Source organism: Salvelinus sp. IW2-2015, linkage group LG19 (genome assembly GCF_002910315.2).
Source record: "Salvelinus sp. IW2-2015 linkage group LG19, ASM291031v2, whole genome shotgun sequence".
In the NCBI taxonomy this organism is placed as follows: Eukaryota; Metazoa; Chordata; class Actinopteri; order Salmoniformes; family Salmonidae; genus Salvelinus; species Salvelinus sp. IW2-2015.
In genome coordinates this window covers 31,252,972-31,273,475 of record NC_036859.1, presented here as the reverse complement: position 1 = coordinate 31,273,475, position 20,504 = coordinate 31,252,972, and the positions used below count along the sequence as shown (strand labels likewise).

Below are 20,504 nucleotides of genomic sequence, written 5' to 3'. Positions count from 1 at the left end.
ACGCAATTTAGATGTTACAAACCTATGGGGCAATTAAGGGACGCACCGAGTGGAAATGAAGACGCAATCACGTAATTTCAGGCATGAAGACATTCCCTATGAGCGATGCTAGGAAGGACCATAGTCAAGTAAAACACATATTAGTGTTCAGTCGTTTCTCGTTCACCAGCACGACCAAAGAATTCACACGCACACCACCCGATCCGGGCCTCTAACAGCTCTTAAGATATCACAGCAACACTATAACTTACTTGAGTTTATAAATGGCAGCATATCTCTCTGTGATAACTCAGCGGTCAGCAGGGTATTACACTGTATGCACCACGTCAGCGGTAAAGCACGAGAATTGACTGAAATAGTACACGACACTCTTCTTTCTATACTCAGACCCAGAGTTAGTTCCCCGCTTCGTGATCTGGCCGCTCACAGTAAGGGCTCCTGAGCGTGGTTTAAACTGTCTAGCCACTTATCGGTGGTTTGCCCAGGCTTGCGTCCAGCCTCACGAGCCACCACAGGACCACAGATATCGGAAGTGTTTGTGGTGTGTGAAGATTGGCATGAGGTTGCTCGGTTGTGCGGTTACATTGCTTCACGTTCCTATGTTTCTTGGTTTTATTCAGCGTTAAAATTTCACGTCCATTCTGTCTCAAACCCTTTTAGTTAAGTTAGCACAGTCGACCCCTAGTTAGCAACACTTCTTCTGCAGTCACGCTATGTTTTGTTGATTAACGTCTGTCCTGCCCATTTCCATAAGGCATACTATTTTTGTTTTTAAAAAGCCAGACGAACAAAACCACCTTCACCAATTGATTCCTTCCCAAATCACTCATTGATTGAATTTGCCATTTCCAACTTGTTGCTGTTATTGTTTGGTTTCCCAGATGACCGATTCATGACGATGACTGCTTGTCTAGCTTCTAGCTAAGGATTTAGAAAGTATGAATGTTGACATGATCAGTACAATCAACAGCTATGCGTAGACTTATAATGGGATGTCGATGTCATTTATCTGTGGCCAATGATCCTTTAAGCCTTCTTGGATTGCACTTCTTAAGCTCATATGGCAGCACCCAAGGGGCTTTGCCATTTTTGAGCTCTCCCCTTAGATTTCGCTGTGGTGGCACGTAGTGTCCCCCATGAGTGACAGGTGAAACACTGAGACAATCACAGCGCAACTAGAGAACATTACCAACCCCTAACGCTTTGTATTTTTAGGCTGGATTGCGCCACCACCACAGAAAGGCACTTGAGCTATTGCGAAACACCTGCATTTTGGAGCTGCCCCTTACCCAAGAAAGCAAAAAAGAGACCATGTTTGGAGCGCTGCTTGATTAACAAACTATTTTTGTATTTTACATGTGCTTTGAAAAACTAACATGTGCAGGATAATAACTAATAAATAACATGCAAAAACAGGCAACAAAAAAAAACATGTATATGTATATTTTGTAATATACACGTGACGGGTCGCACTGGGTGGTGGCCAGGTTTCCTCCGGATGTGACGCTTGGCATTCAGTCCTCCAAAGAGGTCAATCGTGGTTTTCATCAGACCAGAGAATTTGTTTCATGGTCTGAGAGTCCCTTTAGGGGCATTCTTTGCAAACGCCAAGCGGGACCTGCTCAATGTGCCTTTTACTGAGGAGGGTTTCGTCTGCCACTCTACCATTAAAAGCCTGGATTGGAGGAGTGCTGTCAGCCGAAGGTTCGTTCCGTCTCGACAGAGGAACTCTGGAGCTCTTTTTGTCAGAGTGCTCTAGTTTGCCGGTGCGGCCAGCTTCTAGGAGGAGTCTTAGGTCTGGTTCCAAAACTTCTCTCCACTTTATAAGAATGGAGTGGGAGGCACTGTTGGTTCTGGGGACCGTTCAATTCTGCCGACATTTTTAGTGGTATCCTCTCCCAGTGTCTGTGCTGCACAACAATCTTGTCTCTGATCTCTATGGACATATTCCTTCGACCTCTATGGGCGTTTGGTTTGCTCTGTGAGACCTTATATAGGACAGGTGTGTGCCTTTCCAAATCATGTCCACCATCAAATTGAATTACCCACAGCGTGCGGACTCCAATCAGTATGTAATAAACATCTCAAGGCGAATGATCAATTGGAAACAGGCATGCCCTTGAGCTCAATTTTCAGTAAGTAAAAAAATTGTAAACAAAAGTAACACCAAGTAAAATAATACCAAATAACGAGTCTCTAAAGTACAGGGGGTACCGCGTACCGAGTTCAATGTGTGGGGGTACCAGGTTAGTTGAGGTTAATTTGTACATGTAGGTAGGGGTTAAGTAAACTATGCCATAGACTAACTAAACTGTGAGAGCAAACAATGTAAAAAACAAATGGTCGGGGGGGGTAAATAGTTCCTGTGGTTGTTTGCCATTTGATTAATTGTTCGTGGCCAGTTCTTTATTGGCTTGGGTAGATAGCTCGTTATGACTTTGGCTACAGCTGCCGTCACGGGTATCAGAGAGAACAGTCTACTGACTTGGTGAATGGAGTCTTTTTGACCACATTTTTGACACCGCCTATATGGTGTTAGGTCCTGGATGGCGGAAGGAACTTGGCCCCAGTGAATGTACTGAGCTTTACTGCACTACCCTCTGTAGGATGCTCTCGGTGGTGTAGCTGTATACACTTTTTTGGAGGAATTTGGGGAACCCATGCCAAATCTCTTTGATTCTCCCTGACAGGAAAAGTGTTGTGTCGTGGCCCTCTTGTTGTGTTTGGACCATGATAGTTTGGTTGGTGGTGTGGACAAAACTTTGACAACTTCTCGAACTTTGGCTCCACTACCAGCTCCGTGTTTGATGGTCAATGGGTGCTTCTGTTCGTGCACCCGCATTTTCCTAACAGTCCAACGATCAGCTCCCTTTGTCTTGCTCACATTGAGGGAGAGTTTTTTGTCCTGGCAGCCACACGGCCAGGTGTCCCTGACCTGCCTCGCTATATGGCTGTCTCCATTCAGTTGTCAGTAATTCAGGCTTACCACTGTCTGTGTCGTTCAGGAAACTTGATAGATGGCGTTGGAGTTCATGTTGGCAAACGCAGTCGTGGTGGTGAACATGGGAGTATCAGGAGGGTACTAACATTGCGCCCTCTCGAGGGCCCCAGTGTTGTAGTTATCAGCGTGGCCAAATGTTGTTGCCTCTACCCTTACCACTGGGGGGCGCCTGTCAGGGACACGGTCCATGATCCAGTTGCAGAAGGGGAGGTGCTCACCATAGGTGTCCCTTTTGTCCAGGTGGGGACAGGCAGTGTGGTAGTGCCGATGAGAATTGAGTCTCTGTGGATCTGTTGGGGCGGCTATTGGTGAATTGGCAGTGCGCGATACTAGGGTAGGACTGCCCAAGCCCTCTTCCGGAAGATTTCTACCGTCCGCGTGCGTTTTCAGTGCCAACCCTAATTTAAACACCTTGATTTCTTACTAATTAGCTGCTCATCAAGACCTTACTAGCTGAAGTCAGATATGCTAAATTAGGGTGGTTGGTACTGAAAACCTACAGACAGTAGATCTTCCACGGAAGAAGGTGTGGCAGCCCCTTGGTCTCTAGGGTATCGGCGAGGATGCTATTGGACCGGTGAGCCATGACCAGCCTTTTTAAAGCACTTCATGTAGCTACCGACGGGAGTGCTATTCGAGGCGGTAATCATTTAGGCAGGTACACTTAATTTCCTTGGGCACAGGGACTAGGGGGCGTCTCTTGAAACTGTAGGTATTACAGACTCGTTTCAGGGAGTGGTGAAAATTGTCAGTGAAGATACTTACCAGGTGGTTCGTGCTGCTTTGAGTAACGTTCCTGGTAAACCGTTTTGCGCCCTGCGGCGTTATGAATGTTGACCTTGTTTAAAAGGTCCTTACTAACTGAGAGCGTTATCACACAGTCATCTGAATAGCTGGTGCTTTCATGCATGCTTCAGTTGTAGCTTGCCTCGATGCCGAGTTTCTGGCTGTCCCTTTGTTAGTCCATAATAGTTTTCAAGCCCTGCCACATCCGACGAGTGTCAGAGCTGGCTGTAGCATATTGATTCAGTCTTAATTCCTGTGAATTAACTCTTTACCTGTTTGAGGTTCATCTGAGGGCCGTAGCGGGATTTCTTATAAAACGTCTGGATTAGTGGCCCACTCCTTGGTGGAAAGCAGCAGCTCTAGCCTTTAACTCCGATACGGATGTTGCCTGTAATCCCATGGCTTCTGATTTGGATACTGTACGTAGTGGTCACTGTGGGGACAACGTAGTCGGATTGCACTATTGATGAAGCCGCCATTACTTGAGGTGGTATATCAATGCCATTCAGATGAATCCGGAACATATCCAGCTCCTGTGCCTAGCAAAACAAGTCACTGGTACTTCGCTGCTTTAGTTTTTTGTTTGTAAGCAGAAATCAGGACGATACAAATGCATTGGTCAGATATATTGCAAATGGATGGCTAGGCACCCTTAGGGAGGTTAGCTTCTGTGTGCATCTCTGGTGTGTGGTGAGATTAAAATGGTCATAGAGTTTTTTTCTCCCCCGCTCTGGTTGCACATGTGACATGCTGGTAGAAATGAGGGGTCAATGGATTTAAGTTTGCCTGCATTAAAGTCTCCCAGCCACCAGGAGCGCCGCTCTTCTTTGGATGAGCATTTTCTTGTGCGGATAATGACTTATTACAGCTGTGAGCGCTGGTCTTAGTGCCAGCATCGGTTTGTGGTTGGTAAATAGCACGGCTACGGATTAATATATGATGAGAACCTCTCTTGGAAGATAGGTGTGATCGGTCTACAACTGTATCATAAGGTTCACTCTACCTCAAAGGCGAAGGCAAACCTCTGAGACTTCTTTAATATTAGACATTTAGGCACGCAGCTGTTATTTGACATAATATACATATTATCTGTGGTTGTCATTCAGCCACGACTCGGTGAAACATCAAGAATATTAATTCCTGTTGCAGTAGGATGGTTCATGAATTCGTTTTCATCTTGTTAATTGGTGTAGATTTGATGAGAATTTGGTTATTATTTAATCATGTTAGAATAAGTCTGTCAACGTAAAAAATTTGAAGATTCAAAGGTGTACTGAATACTTTCCGAATTGCACTGTACATACTATCTACTACTCAATGGGGAGTGGAGCCATGTACAGCAAAACCACACACCGGGACACAGGTGCTTTCGCTCCTGCTTGATAAGCACTTACGGTCTCGCAACAGCGTTCTGTGGAAGTAGCTACCTTAGTAAGCCAAGTATAAGGTGACTAGTCGCTTCAGTAAGCACTACCCATTAACAACGCATGAAGCAACAGAACACCCATCATCAGTACTTTTTACAAAAAAATTAACAATTTCAGTTTTACAACTGGACATTTAAAATTATTTGTGATAGAACTAACAGTGACATATACAACTCCAGACCTCATCCTCTGTCTTTCATATAAAACAGAAGTCCAAACTCTCGCAGTACGGTAGCTCAATATAACGTTAGTTGCAACGTTAAGAAATGTATGCGGAAAAAACCAGCTCAATCAAACCCATCTAAACCTATAGCCAGAGCTCTTCGACACACCCGACTTCCTTCTCCACACACCCACTACTATTCCTTTCCCACACACCACTCCCTTGATACTCTGGGTCGCCATATTTGGTTGCAGCTACACCCTTCTCCTTCTGGGAGTGCCAAATATTGGCGACCGGTGAGCTTTTCCAAAGCCTTCTCATTGGCCAAATACATAGCATCAGAAATCCAGCTTTGATATATGCTGATTCCTCAACACAGGGGCCCCTCAGGGGTGCATTGCTCAGCCCCCTCTGTTCTCCCTGGTCACTCATGAACTGTGCACAGCCAGGCAACGGACTCCACACACCATCATTCTAAAATTTGCCGATGGCACAGCATGGTAGGCTTCAGCGCCTGATCAACCGACAACAACGAAGACAGCATATTGGAGAGGAAGGTCAGAAGACCTGGCCGTGTGGTCCAGGACAACAAACCTCTCTCATAACGTGATCAAGCAAAGGAGATGATTGGTGACTACGTAGGAAAAGAGGACCACCAAGCACGCCCCCCATTCTCAATCGACGGACGGCTGCAGGTGGAGGCAGTGAAGATGTTTCAAGTTCCTTTGTCCACATCACAACATAACTAACATGGTCCAAAGCACACGCATTAGACAGTCGTGACAAGACCGGCGCACGCACAAAACCCTCATTCCCCCTTCAGGAGACTGAAATACTTTTGGGCATGGGTCACTCAGAATGCCTCAAAAGGTTCATAGCGCTAGCTGCGACTCATCGAAAGCACCTGACTGGGTTGAATCACTGGCCTGGATATTTGGCAACTGGCTCGGCACTCCACCCGCAGGGCACTACAGATGGGTAGTTGCGAACGGAGTCCCCAGTACACATTTGAACTCTGGGGCCAAGCTTACCGCCAAGCCAGGAACCTCCTTAATAACCAGGCACTAGGTGTCAGAGGTGAAGGACCTAAAACAATTGTCAAAAGACTCCAGCCCAGCCACCCCTCCTAGTCAATAGGACTGTTTCTCTCATGCCTACCCCACGCGCAAGCCGGTAATCGTAGGTGCCAAGTCTAGCCAGAGGCTGATAAACAGCTATACTACCCCCAAGCCATAAGACTCCCTGAACATCTAGTTACACCCCCCCCCCCCCCACACTACTTGCCACTCACTGTGTGTCAATCTATGCATAGTCACTTTAATTAACTCTACACTACATGTACATACTACCTTCAATCTTAACGACCACTGCTCCGCACATTGACTCTTGTACCGCACCCCCCTGTCATATATTGTTATTTTTTGTACTGCTGCTCTTTAATTACTTGTTTACTTTTATCTACTTATTCTTGATCCGTAATTTTTTGAAAACATGTGACTAATAAAAATGTTGATTGGATAATTTTGTGTTGACTGAAATGTGAAGGAACTTGTGACAGTGAAGGAAGAGGAGGATAGACTATGTGAAGTGCACTCAGCTGACTATGTATAAAAAAGGGACTAGTGTGAGTGGAACACACAGTGTGGAATGTGTAGGATCTGTTTAAAGTTAGCATGCTTGGTAAGAAAGCACTGCTCCTAGCTGGAGGAAAACGCTATAAAGCCGTTAAAGATTCTGGTGACCTCGGCAAGACAACCTCTTTGTAAAATATGCCCTTCTGGAGGTCACAGATCTGTGGAAAGTGGTGAGGGAAGTAGTGAAGGAAGGGAGCTCATTGCCAGAAAATAGAAGTTTGTCTTACACGATTTAGGGCTTGAATCAATGTTGCATCCTCGCTATAAGCACAAGCAGCTCTGGGGTCCTCCAATGCCTCTTTTTCTTTAGAATTGAGCCCTAATAGTTAATTGATGACTGTTTCTCATCTGTAGGCTACAACATAATAGACATTTGTACTAAATGTTTCCCAGTCTCCTACACCACTTCCTCCTAGGATATTGCACATTCTGTATCACATGGCAAAACCATACGCAATTTCCCTCCTTAGTTGATAATTGGTTATATCATTATTGATAGCAGAACAAACAATCTTGCAGCCATTGCTTCCAAGTCACCACAGTAGACTTTGCAGGAATGCTCGAGTTTACAAGGCTTACTTGTACATAATGATAAAAGAGTACTCTTAATGCCATGCTTTCCCCAGCCAGGCCAGAGCGTCTCGTAATACCACGGCTTCTATCCCTTTTACTAATATGGTCTGATCCTTTTCAATGTGACAGTTTTGCTTCCCTTTCCAAGCTGTTGAATGTGGAGGGACAAATGTAGCATTCCTTCAGTGGTAATTTAATCCAAACGTTCACGCCTCACTCAACCCCAGTGGAATAGAACTAATGAGCTGACAGAGACACTAAGCCATATATGGAATACCTATTGCACATTTGTGCCACTAAGAAATCACCCGGGTGCTCTGCTGGATCTCTTGTTTTAAAGGAAATCAACAGTGCTTTATTTCATGTTTTCATGATGCCTGATTCACTGCGTTTAATTTATTGGCCATATTTTATTTAAGTCCTACTGGTTCTTCCGCTTTTCTAATATTAAGGACGCCCCCCAAAACAAACAATTTCCCCTCAAATCCACTAGTGGTGTGAAATTTAGATTATAGAAAGCTGGACTGCAGTATTGTTTATTACATGCTGTGCAGATGCAAAAACCAACCAATGCAGTAAACTCCAGTGGGCCCCAATACGATTAATTGAATCAGAAAGTACTGCTTTATGCCTCTAATAAATCCAGAGAAAACGGTTGCAATAGACCTCCGTTTAGTCTCACTCAATAGCACAATCCCACCATTACCACTCAGTAAAAGCATCCAGCTGAGACCTCCATACAGCCAAAGCACTAGTGTGGTTATAGCTAGGCCTTGGCAGGTTTCCAAGGTGGTTTAACCTCAATTCCTAGAGGAATTAGGTTCTACTGTTGTGGTCTGTTCTTGACTGCCCATATCCAGTTATTTAAACCTGCCTGGAGGTCAGGAATAACTGCCCTCGAGGCACTGGATACAGTACTGAGCGCAATCTAGGAGTAGAACCTAATCATTGATTTTGGTTGGTTTTAATGTGATAGATGTGAGTGATAGTGCGTTGTCTGTGTGATGTAGTGTCTATGTGGTGTCATGCTTTAAGTACACATTTAAACTTTTTTATGAGTAATTACTGTTGATACAAAGATTCATGTGCTTGTTCTAAAACAAAGCCTTATTTATTATTTAAATTATTTATGAATAAACAACACGAGATGAGTTTTAGTAATGATGATAAATGTCATAAGCATGTAAGAGATGCAGTTCTTTAAAAGGTGCTTATTTGATAGTGGATGACCTGAGTCTGACACTAATCATCATTTATTTGACTTCCCATTAAATAAATTGGTTTACATGAGGAAACTTTTTGGGGCAAAGTGGAAAATAATGAATTACACAGATGAACACATATCTGAACAGTTACTAAACAGTTACAGCTCTTCTAGTCTCTACGATGACAATGTTTACAAGACACCATGCGTCAGGAGATCCATGTCCTCTTGTAATTCACAACCACGTTAGCTTTCACTCTCCCTTGCACTAAAGCAAATAAGTCAAAGATAACCGGGTACTTATAGCCAGCCATGCAATCAACAGCTCCACATGTAGCAAATATGATGCGTGGACACCAGCTGCCAGCATGTAAGAAACAGTTCTTAGAAAATAAACTCTCTCCAATTGCGCCTGGGTATGTGCCAACATTATTCAACGATTAGGTGGCAGGACTTCCGCTCGAATTTCACTTACACAGTCAGCTACTCAAACTACAAGGCATGTAGAGCCTGCTCTGGGTTTGTAAGATCATATAAGATAGGATCAATATGAATTAAATGAGCGAGCCAACTATATCCCTCATGCAGAAAATAGTCTTATCATTCAGGACTAGAGAGAGACAAATAAACATAATAGTAGGACACAAAAAGGTGAAGTGACTGCCGTAATCGGAGGTTAAAGATGTACACTTTGAAAAGTGAAAGTTAGCTAGAGCAGGGTAGACCCAAGACAAGCAGCACATGGATAGAGCACTATTCTGAGGAACCCAGATCTACTGCTTCCTATATTGCTAACCTTTGAGGCAATACTTTAAGACTCTCTTTGGATTACTGAATAGACTCAACAATGAAGACCTCCTCCATGCCCTTGAATGTGTCTCTAACTAGACATACTTAGATCCAAGATGCAGTGGTCTCGGAATAGTGTAGATTATGTACATTCACTTTTGTCCCGCTTGCCCATGTATAAGTGGTCTCATCGTTTTTTTTCCCGGATTATCATTTTTGATCTCACTTTCACCTACGATCTAAAATATGACTTTCCTGCAACCCGCCCCAGCCCAATCGTAGTACGGATTCTCTTATTTTTCATATCTTATAACTGGAACCTCCATCAGAAACTAGCCAGCTAACTAGCTAACTAGCTAATAGTCACTCTAGCCACGACTAGCGGTCTTCACCTTTAGATCCCGGTCACCAGCCAGCGTTGAGCCTTCCGGTCAATACCTGCCTGTCTGCACGCACGATATCGGACTGCTTTTCTCCATCACATCACCGGATTGCTCTGCCCGCAAGCTCTGGCCATTATACACCGAATACCATCGCACGCTAGCTAGTTCGGCTAATATCCGAGTGGCCACCCTGGCTAAACGCCTCTCCGGTCACCGAAAAGACAAAGGCAACCAGTAATAGCCTTCGAGCCTAGCCATCGAAGACATAGGACCACAATACATCCGGCGAGAGAAAAAACCGGAAGAAGGAAATAAATATAAAAACGCATAAATTCCGTAAAATGGCTACAATACACTCATTTAGCCATTGGCACTGGACCCTTTTATGCCGACACGGAGCCCCGCATCATCCCATCACGAACTGGTCTGCCCGACGGTAATCGTCCAAGGTCGGTTTCAAACAGGCTTTTTCCGTTGCATTGTCATCCCGAAGACCCACTTTTTGCTAGCCCCAGCCTGTGCTAGTGTTTTTGAACGTGGCCTAACCATCTCGCCTAGCATCATAGCGACTACGAGCGGGCTCCCGGACCTCATTCGGATTTCTGCTCATTGGTGCGAACATATGACACTCGGGCTCACCATGCCTCTCTCTAATGTCGAATATGCCTTGTTCTTTGTCTGCTGTTTCGCGTTTAGTGTAGTTGTTTTATCTCACTGTCGAGCCCCTTAAGTCAGCTCAACCATGGCCTAAACATAACTATTTTATGTCACACCACCCCACTACATGGGGAACCCTCACTGGCCTTAGCTGGTGTCTTCCAGAGCATATGCAAAGCTCTCTCATCGAAATCATCCAATGCCAGTTACCCCCATTAGTACTCAACATATCCTACACATACCCTTTGTCTGTACAATTATCCATTGAATCTTTTCATACCACCACCCAGGAATTTGAACCTTGAACCTCTAGAGTGAACTGAGAGAGTTAAACCAGGCCATTAAGCCCCAGCATCACACCCCTATTCCCCAGACGCTCTCACTTTGTTGACTCTGTAACAGTAAAAGCCTTGGTTTCATGCATATTAACATCAGAAGCCTTCCTCCTCTAAATTTTGTTGTATTCACTGCTTATAGCATCCCATCCGACCGACCCTGCATGTCCTGAGCCGTGTCTGAATCCTGGCTTAGGAAGACCACCAAAAAATTAGGACATTCCATCCCCAACTTGTTACGGCCGTCAAGAAGTGAGGACCAAGGCGCAGGCGTGTTGTGGGCGTACATTTTCTTTTTAATTAAGAATTGACGCCGAACAAAACAAGAATATCTCAATTACTCACAAGACTCCAATATCGTCGTGTGGTAAAGCTAAATGGCTATGTGTCCATTAAGTCATATGTAGCTCACAACATACTGTACCCTTACACTGATAAGACAGGTGGGAAACAAGGGCTCCTAAGTAGGTGTTCATCAATCGTGATATCTAGAACAGACGTTCATGCGCGCAGTGCTGTCCCTTTGATAGTTTGAGTAATCCATACTGTCTCTTACAAGCTCTCGAAAGTTCTTAATAGATGATAAACTAAATAGTAGTGTATACACTAACAGCTTAGCGTGAATAGTCCCTAACTCCATCCTACTCGATCCACTGTCTCTGAGCGAGCTCCTCGAAGACTCTCAAAATATTAGATGACATAAAAAGTGGATAATTTCGTTATATACCTACAGGGGTCTGACACATACGAAGTTCTACAATCAATTTCTCTCCTAATTATGATGAATATACACGCTCCTGAGATATTTGTAATGGTAGTACAGCTCTTTAAAGATATACGTATGGGGTAGAATAAAACTTTGTGTCTACGAAGCTCTTGAAGTGTGCCGCATTATTGTAAGTTATCAGCCCGCTCATCGTTATCTTGCAAGAGTTAGAGCCTGTGCAATTGTTGCTCTCAGGCTCTGTATAGCTATCTGAGTCTATCCTAGATGTGTGTTGTGCCTCAACAAGACTCTGCGCGTATGTCGAGCTTCTGCTGATATAATAGTATAATATCTCCACTCATTATACCCTCTCGAGATAATAAGTACTTCGCCATACCTTGTATTGTATTGCCACAGCTTCTGAGTTCTATGTATTGTTCTAAGCTCTGATCTATTGATTGTCTCATTACAGCTCTGATTCATTGTATTGTCTACGCTCTGGATCTCTTCTCGTTATGACACTTCTAGCTGTGCTACTTAGTTTACATTGAGGGAACTTCTTTGTATTATGCAGCTCTTGAGTTTATATTGTATTGTTCTACAGCTCTGAGTTATATTGTATGTTTCTACAGCTCTGAGTTCTATTGTATTTACAGCTCTGAGTTCTATTGTATTGTTCTACAGCTCTGAGTTCTATTGTATTGTTACAGCTCTGAGTTCATTGTATTGTTTACAGCTCTGAGTTCTATTGTATTGTTCTACAGCTCTGAGTTCTATTGTATTGTTATACAGCTCTGAGTTCTATTGTATTGTTCACAGCTCTGTGAGTTCTATTGTATTGTTATCAGCTCTGAGTCTATTGTATTGTTTACAGCTCTGAGTTCTATTGTATTGTTCTACAGCTCTGAGTTTCTATTGTATTGTTCACAAGCTCTGAGTTCTATTGTATTGTTCACAGCTCTGAGTTCTATTGTATTGTTCCACACTCTCTGAGTTCTATTGTATTGTTTACAGCTCTGAGTTCTATTGTATTGTTCTACAGCTCTGTTCTATTGATGGTTCTACAGCTCTGAGTTCTATTGTATTGTTCTACAGCTCTTGAGTTCTATTGTATTGTTCTACAGCTCTTGAGTTTTATTGTATTGTCTCACGCTTCTTGAGTTCTATTTGTATTGTATAGCTGAGTTCTTTCATTTTTATTAGCTGTCGAACAATACAATAGAACCCAGAGCTGTAGAACAATGGCATTAAGATATATCACCAGATCTGAGTGCACTTCACCTTTTTGCCATCCCAGTTCTGTTTTTGTTCGTCTTTGTCCATATCTGATTCTGTGTCTTCTGGCCCTGGTACATGAAGCAGAAGTATTGGAGAGGAAAAGAAAGGACGAGAGGGAGAAAGAGAGAGAAAATGAGAGGGAGTTCAATTCATCTAATTGTCACTTATCTAGAATTTTAAAAAGCAAAAAAATACATATTGAAATACCCTTATTTTCATCTTGCCATAACAGTGCAAGGAAAATGAAATCAATACATGACGGAATTTGATATCATTTTTCAAACGAGTTTCTCAATAAAAGGAATACGCTTCAGACAGCCATTAGTATGTCACATTGAGAATCACTTGGATATTCATAATCATCATGTGAGTAATGTCTACAGCCTTTAAAGACAAGGTCTGAAGCCTTTTATCATGTACACCAGAGTATTCAATAGTACACTAAAGGGTAGCCTGCAAAGCCATTAAGAAATATTTAATCATTAATACATCGTATATCACCTTCCTCATAATGACAGAGTTAATTAATTTGCGCTGGATTAAAAAAAATCATTATTAAACCTACAAACTGGAAACAGAGCATTGGGGCATTGTAGGGCCAAGAGTTTTTGTTAACCACCTGACCAGATTTTTTTTTTTTTTTTTTTTTAATCTAATGATGAACTAATGGTAATGTTACACTGAACAAAACTACAAAGGCAACATGTAAAGTGTTGGTCCAATCTTTCATGAGCTGAAATAAAAGATCCCAGAAATGTTCCATACGCACAGAAAGCTTATTTCTCAAAAATGTGGTACACAAATTTGTTTACATCCCTGTTAGTGAGCATTTCTCCTTTGCTAAGATAATCCATCCTCCTGACAGATGTGGCTTTTGGCATATCAATGACTTGATTAAACAGCATGATAATTACACAGGTGCATCTTGTTCTGAGGACAATAGAAGGCCACAAAAAAATGTGCAGTTTTGTCACACAGATGTCTCAAGTTTTGAGGGAGTGTGCAATTGGCATGCTGACTGCAGGAATGTCCACCAGAGCTGTTGCCCGAGAATTTAATGTTCATTTCTTAGAGAGTTTGGCAGTATGTCCAACAGGCCTCACATCCGCAGACCTCATGTATGGCGTTGTGTGGGCGAGCGGTTTGCTGATGTCAACATTGTGAACAGAGTGCGGTGGGGTCATGGTATGGGCTGGCATAAACTACGGACAGYGAACACAATTGCCTTTTATCGATGGCGATTTGAATGCACAGAGATACCGTGACGAGATCCTGAGGCCAATTGTTGTGCCATTCATCCACCGCCATCATCTCATGTTTCAGCATGATAATGCACGGCCCCATGTCACAAGGATCTGTACACAATTCCTGGAAGCTAAAAATATCCCAGTTCTTCCATGGCCTGCATACTCACCAGACATGTCACTGATTGAGTATATTTGGGATGCCCTGGCATGCGACGTGTTCCAGTTGCCGCTAATATCCAGCAACTTCGCACAGCCATGAAGGAGGAGGACAACATTCCACAATCAACAGCCTGATCAATTCTATGTGAAGGATGTCACACTGCATAAGGCAAATCTGGTCACACCAGATACGACTGGTTTTCTGATCCAAGCCCCTACTATTTTTTTTTTAAGGTATCTGTGATCAACAGATGCATATCTGTTCCCAGTCATGTGAAATCCATAGATTAGGGCCTAATTTATTTATTTGAATTGACTTATTTCCTTCCATGAACCAGTAAAATATTTTAATTGTTGCATGTTGCGTTTAATATTTTGTTCATTTATAAAACTCTTATAATTAAGTATATCAAGTTCAAATCCGACGCACCTCGTTTAAGCTGCAAGTCTGTGAGCCTCCTGCAAAATATCCTGTGGGTTCAAAGTGCTCTGATGCAACGCAGTCGAGTTTGTCCTATAGCCGGAAAGAGACTACCACTAGTTTGTCTATAGCACAGGGAAGAGACTACACCACCTAGTTTGTCCTATAGCACAGGGAAAGAGACTACACCACCTAGTTGTCCTATAGCACAGGGAAAGAGACTCACACTGTTGTCCTATACAAGGGAAAGAGACATACACCACCTAGTTTGTCCTATAGCACAGGAAAGAGACATACACCACCTAGTTTGTCTATAGCACAGGGAAAGAGACATACACCACCTAGTTTTTCCTATAGCACAGGAGAAAGACACATACCACCTAGTTGTCCTATAGCACAGGGAAAGAGACTTACACCACTTAGTTTGTCCTATAGCACAGGGAAAGAGACATATACCACCTAGTTTTCCTATAGCACAGGGAAAGAGACATACACCACTAGTTTGTCTATAGCACAGGAAAGAGACATACACCACCTAGTTTGCCTATAGCACAGGGAAAGAGACTTACACCACCTAGATTGTCCTATAGCACAGGGAAGAGACTTACACCACCTAGGGGTGACTAAATGATCAATTGTGAAAAGTCAGGACGTTTCACAACGAAATCCAAACAGTATCACATGCCACAACATAGTTGGATTATCTTACCTCCTCCAACTGGTGTCGGTGGGGTGACAGATACACCGAGCCATATGGAGAGCTATCAATGTGAGACCCCTGGTTAAGGGCAATACAAATCTGTAGCATCTCACAACTGAAGTCAACAATGTAAAACACCATGCGCCATAAAGTACAGTCTATGCTATTGAAGTACATTGGTTAAAGATGTTACAAAGTGGCGTTGCTTCAAAATAAATAAAATAAATGGTAATTACCATATAATACTATATTCTTAGTGTAATTACCATATTACCATGTCATTCGTAATCAAATTCCATTGCATAAGAGACTGTAAAATAAGTGTAATAAAAATACAGTCACGTAAATCGACAGTAAAGGATATTTGGCGTCCATGTTGTCGAGGGGCCTTCCGTGTAGGGACGTGATGCGGTTTCTGTCCCGGTAAACTCTGTCAACCATCCATGATGCCGTGTTGTCCTGCTGGTGTCACCTGAACCTTGAAAGGGAGTCTGCAGACACCAACAAAACAAACCAGTCACAAGCTACATAGATACAGTTTGAAGTCGGAGAGTTACACACACTTAGTTGGAGTCATTAAAACTCGTTTTTCAACCACTCCACAAATTTCTGTTAACAAACTATAGTTTTGGCAAGTCGTTAGGACATCTACTTTGTGCATGACAAGTAATTTTCCAACAATTGTTTACAGACAGATTATTTCAAATATAATCACTGTATCACAATTCCAGTGGGTCAGAAGTTTACTACACTAAGTTGACTGTGCCTTTAAACAGCTTGGAAATTCCAGAAAATGATGTCATGCGTTAGAAGCTTCTGATAAACTAATTTACATCTTTGAGTCAATTGGAGGTGACCTGTGGATGTATTTCAAGGCCTACCTTCAAACTCAGTGCCCTGGCTGACATCATAGAAAATCAAAAGAAATCAGTCAAGACCTCAGAAAAAAAATTGAGACCTCCACAAGTCTGGTTCATCCTTGGGAGCAATTTCCAAACGCCTGAAGGTACCACGTTCATCTGTACAAGCAATAGTACACAAGTATAAACATCATGGACCACACAGCATCATACCGCTCAGGAAGGAACACATTCTGTCTCCTAGAGATGAATGTACTTTGGTGCAAAAGGTGCAAATCAATCCCAGAACAACAGCAAAGGACCTTGTGAAGATGCTGGGAGAAACAGGTACAAAGGTATCTATATCCACATCAACATAACCTGAAAGGCCATTCAGCAAGGAAGAAGCCACTACTCCAAAACCTCCAGAAAAAAAGCCAGACTACGGTTTGCAACTGTACATGGGACAAAGATCGTACTTTTTGGAGAAATGTCCTCTGGTCTGATGAAACAAAAATAAACTGTTTGGCCATAATGACCATCGTTATGTTTGGAGGAAAAAGGGGAGGCTTGCAAGCCCGAAGAACACCATCCCAACCGTGAAGCACAGGGTGGCAGCATCATGTTGTGGGTGCTTTGCTTGAGGAGGACTGTGCACGTCACAAAATAGATGCATCGTGAGGGAGGAAAATTATGTGGATATATTGAAGCAACATCTCAAGACATCAGCCAGGAAGTTAAAGCTTGGTCGCAAATGGGTCTTCCAAACGGACAATGACCCCAAGCATACTTCCAAAGTTGTGGCAAAATGGCTTAAGGTCAAGGTATTGGAGTGGCCATCACAAAGCCCTGCATCTCAATCCTATAGAAAATTGTGTGGCAGAACTGAAAGAGCAGTGCGAGCAAGGAGCCTACAAACCTGACTCAGTTACACCAGCTCGTCCAGAGAAATGGCGACGAAATTCACCCAACTTATTGTGGGAAGCTTGTGGAAGGCTACCCGAAACGTTTGATCCAAGTTAAACAATTTAAAGGTAAAGCTACCAAATACTAATTGAGTGTATGTAAACTTCTGACCCACTGGGAATGTGATGAAAGAAATAAAAGCTGAAATAAATCATTCACTCTACTATTATTCTGACATTTCACATTCTTAAAATAAAGTGGTGATCCTAACTGACCTAAGACAGGGCATTTGTACTAGGATTAAATGTCAGGAATTGTGAAAAACTGAGTTTAAATGTATTTGGCTCAGGTGTATGTAAACTTCAACTGTAAATGATAGCCAAATATATGTCAACAAAAGAGTAAACATGCTCAATTTAGGGTAAGACCACAAATATTTCAAATCAGAGTCCTACAAACACACTTACCTGAAAAGGCATGTCAATGGTGCCATTTCCAATCTGATTGACATTTGGCAATGATCCGCCATAATACTGCCCACGGTTTTGTCCCAACTGTAAATACTGGGTCTTCTGTAACTGAATAAAGAGAGTGAAGAAACAAAACAATAAGCAAACATGGAGTCAGATAATGTTAGGTATGAAATATTCAAAAGGCAATAGAACAAATAATTCAAAAACAAAATGSAGGAGCTTCCGATTGTGCATGTGAATGGAGAAGAGACTTGTGGATGAGGCTCTTACGCATTAGTTAAATTTGGCAAATTTTTACTTTGTATTCCACTTTCTTACATAGCAGATTTGATTGATGAGTTCGTAAGTTACCTTTTTGATTCAAATGTCACACAATCTGAGGAGCAGAAGACCTGTAACTAACGTTTCAACCGCGATGGCAAACGTGAATGGTACTGGCGCAGACTCCAGTTCAACTGTTACGCTCATGCGGTCACACTCCCCACAGATCTTCAGAACTTCTGTATGGTTCTGATCTCGGAAATTACAGCTACCATTGCCACTCAGCTCAAAACTGTCATCGATGCTGCTCTGGCCACCTTCTCCGCCGTCCTGGATGGTGTCCGAGCCGTTGTGGATGAACAAGGCCACCGACTTAACGGCTTTGAACATGACCTGTGTGACTACAGTAACCGCATAGTGAGAAAATGAGAATGAGAAAACGGTTGCCTGTCTGAGCCCCCGAAAACCAAAAACTGATTAACAAGACCGATGACCTGGAATCCCATTCTCATCGTTGCAATCTACGGGTTGTTGGTATACCAGAGAAACTTGGAGGGAACTCAGTTAAGTTCATGTCATACTTCTTCGCAGAGGTGCTAGGTCCAGCCATCGTTCCATCTACCCCGAAGCTGGACAGAGCCCACCGCATTGGCCCTTCCCCAGCGGCGGAGACGACAACTCCAAGCCTAGAGTGTTTATCATCCGTTTTCATTATTACCATGACAAGGAGCGCATCCTCCAGAGGCAGGGCAGAGACCAGCTACACTTCTGCGGATGCAAGGTGTTCATCTTTCCTGACCTCAGCTCGAGTGTCGCCAAGAAGAGAGCTAAATTCCTTGAAGTGTTCCCATTTTGAACCATTTCATGTGTCTGAAGCTACAAACTCTGCCTTCCCGGCGGGCCTGGAGAGCAAATCAAGTGCACTACAGGCCTAGCCCTGGCCAATCGGATGGGTCAGATTACCGTGTCTACAGTAAAGTAGCAGGCTTAAAAAAAAGTCCACAGCAATGTTGATGTGATATTTCAAAACATTTAAAACCATGACCAGAGAGAGAATGTCAAAGAATACAGCAAAGAGTTGCTGTTTTTATGAGTGAGTTCATGTCTAAGTTCTTACTCAGCACTGTCAACACTTTTAGAGGCTATTAAAATGCGCATTCTTCAAACTTCCACTCACGCTACAACCAACACTGCAGCTGTAATGAATCAGTAGGAAAGTGTTTTGATTGGCTTGCATTATTATTAGCAGATTGTTTCTTTTTTAATATCGAGAAAAATTTAACTTTSYTTGTTCATAGGAGTAACAACATGAATTTGTGCACKATGCAGGAACAATACGGTACTACTTGAGTTTCACCATCAGCTGGAAGACGGTGTCCCTTTTTGGTCAGTGTCAATGGAGGAAAGGGAGAGCGGAGGGACGTTGAGAGGCGGATCCCTGTCTCCTCTTGCTCTCTCCCTCTGTTGAGCAACCTGGTCTCTGAGTATTTCGTATTATTCTGTATGTAAATCTGCAACATTATTTAAGATGATATGTTATGTATTAATTTGTGGATGTTCGAGACACACCATATCGTATGATATGTTACGATTTGTAAAATGTACAATGTTACGAATTTTCTAAAATCGACAATATATTACTAATTGGCAAAACGTATGATATGTTACAAATTCTAGCTAGATGTCTAATGTTAGCTAGCTCGGTAACGTTTACTAGGGGTTAGGGTTAAGGTTCGAGTTAAGTTTAGGAGTTAGATTAAAGGGTTAAGGTTTGGGTTAGGGGAAGAGTTAGCTAAAAGGKTTAAGGTTATGCTATGAGACCAGGTTGCACTAAGACTGRCCATCAGATGCAGGCACCATCAGCCCAGAAAAATATTTAAATGTATACTCACTCAGCTGTGCCTCACGAGTAATACAACAACTGATCTATGAGTGTGGTCATATAGCCTACCTCAAATTTTGAAATATATATATTTTTTAAATGGTCAGAACAACAATGCAATGGCAGGGCAATTCAAGCAAAGCCAATATGCGGTGATAATGTATTTGGCATATAGCCTACTGCACAACCCTCATTGCTACAGTACTGTTTTTAATAGGTTAATGTTGCATACGCTTACGTTTAAGTCATGTAAAAATAAAACAAATCTGAGCCGTAGATCTCGGCTTGCATTTTGACTCAGAAAGTGATCTTCACTCAGAAAGGGTTGGTCACCACTGAACTAGCCTATTCCTGGCCCTCAGAGTTTCCTGCGCCAGTGAGCTCGGGACAGACAGCTGATTTTTATAACGCTTCCATTGGATATATGGGATCATCAGATCATGATATTTTGCTCTTTCACATCAAGGCCGGGAGTGTTGGAAAGATTTTTTAAATACTGAGGAACTATCATTCCATGTAAAATAAAAAATACATTAAAAAAATACTTTGTTGCCTTGTGTGAGGTGAAGAAAAAGTGACTGAGAAGCTCAGATTATTGGTGGTGTACGTGGTGTGTTAAGACAATCAGAAATCAGACATTGCCAAATGGGCAAGGAGTCTTTGGCAATTCTTTGGGCCTT

At 42.7% G+C, this 20,504-nt stretch overlaps 1 pseudogene; it reads right to left on the bottom strand.

Moving 5' to 3' along the window:
- LOC111979827 (CREB-regulated transcription coactivator 1-like) overlaps positions 1-20,504 on the bottom strand; it is an 82,339-nt pseudogene that overhangs the window by 29,561 nt on the left and 32,274 nt on the right.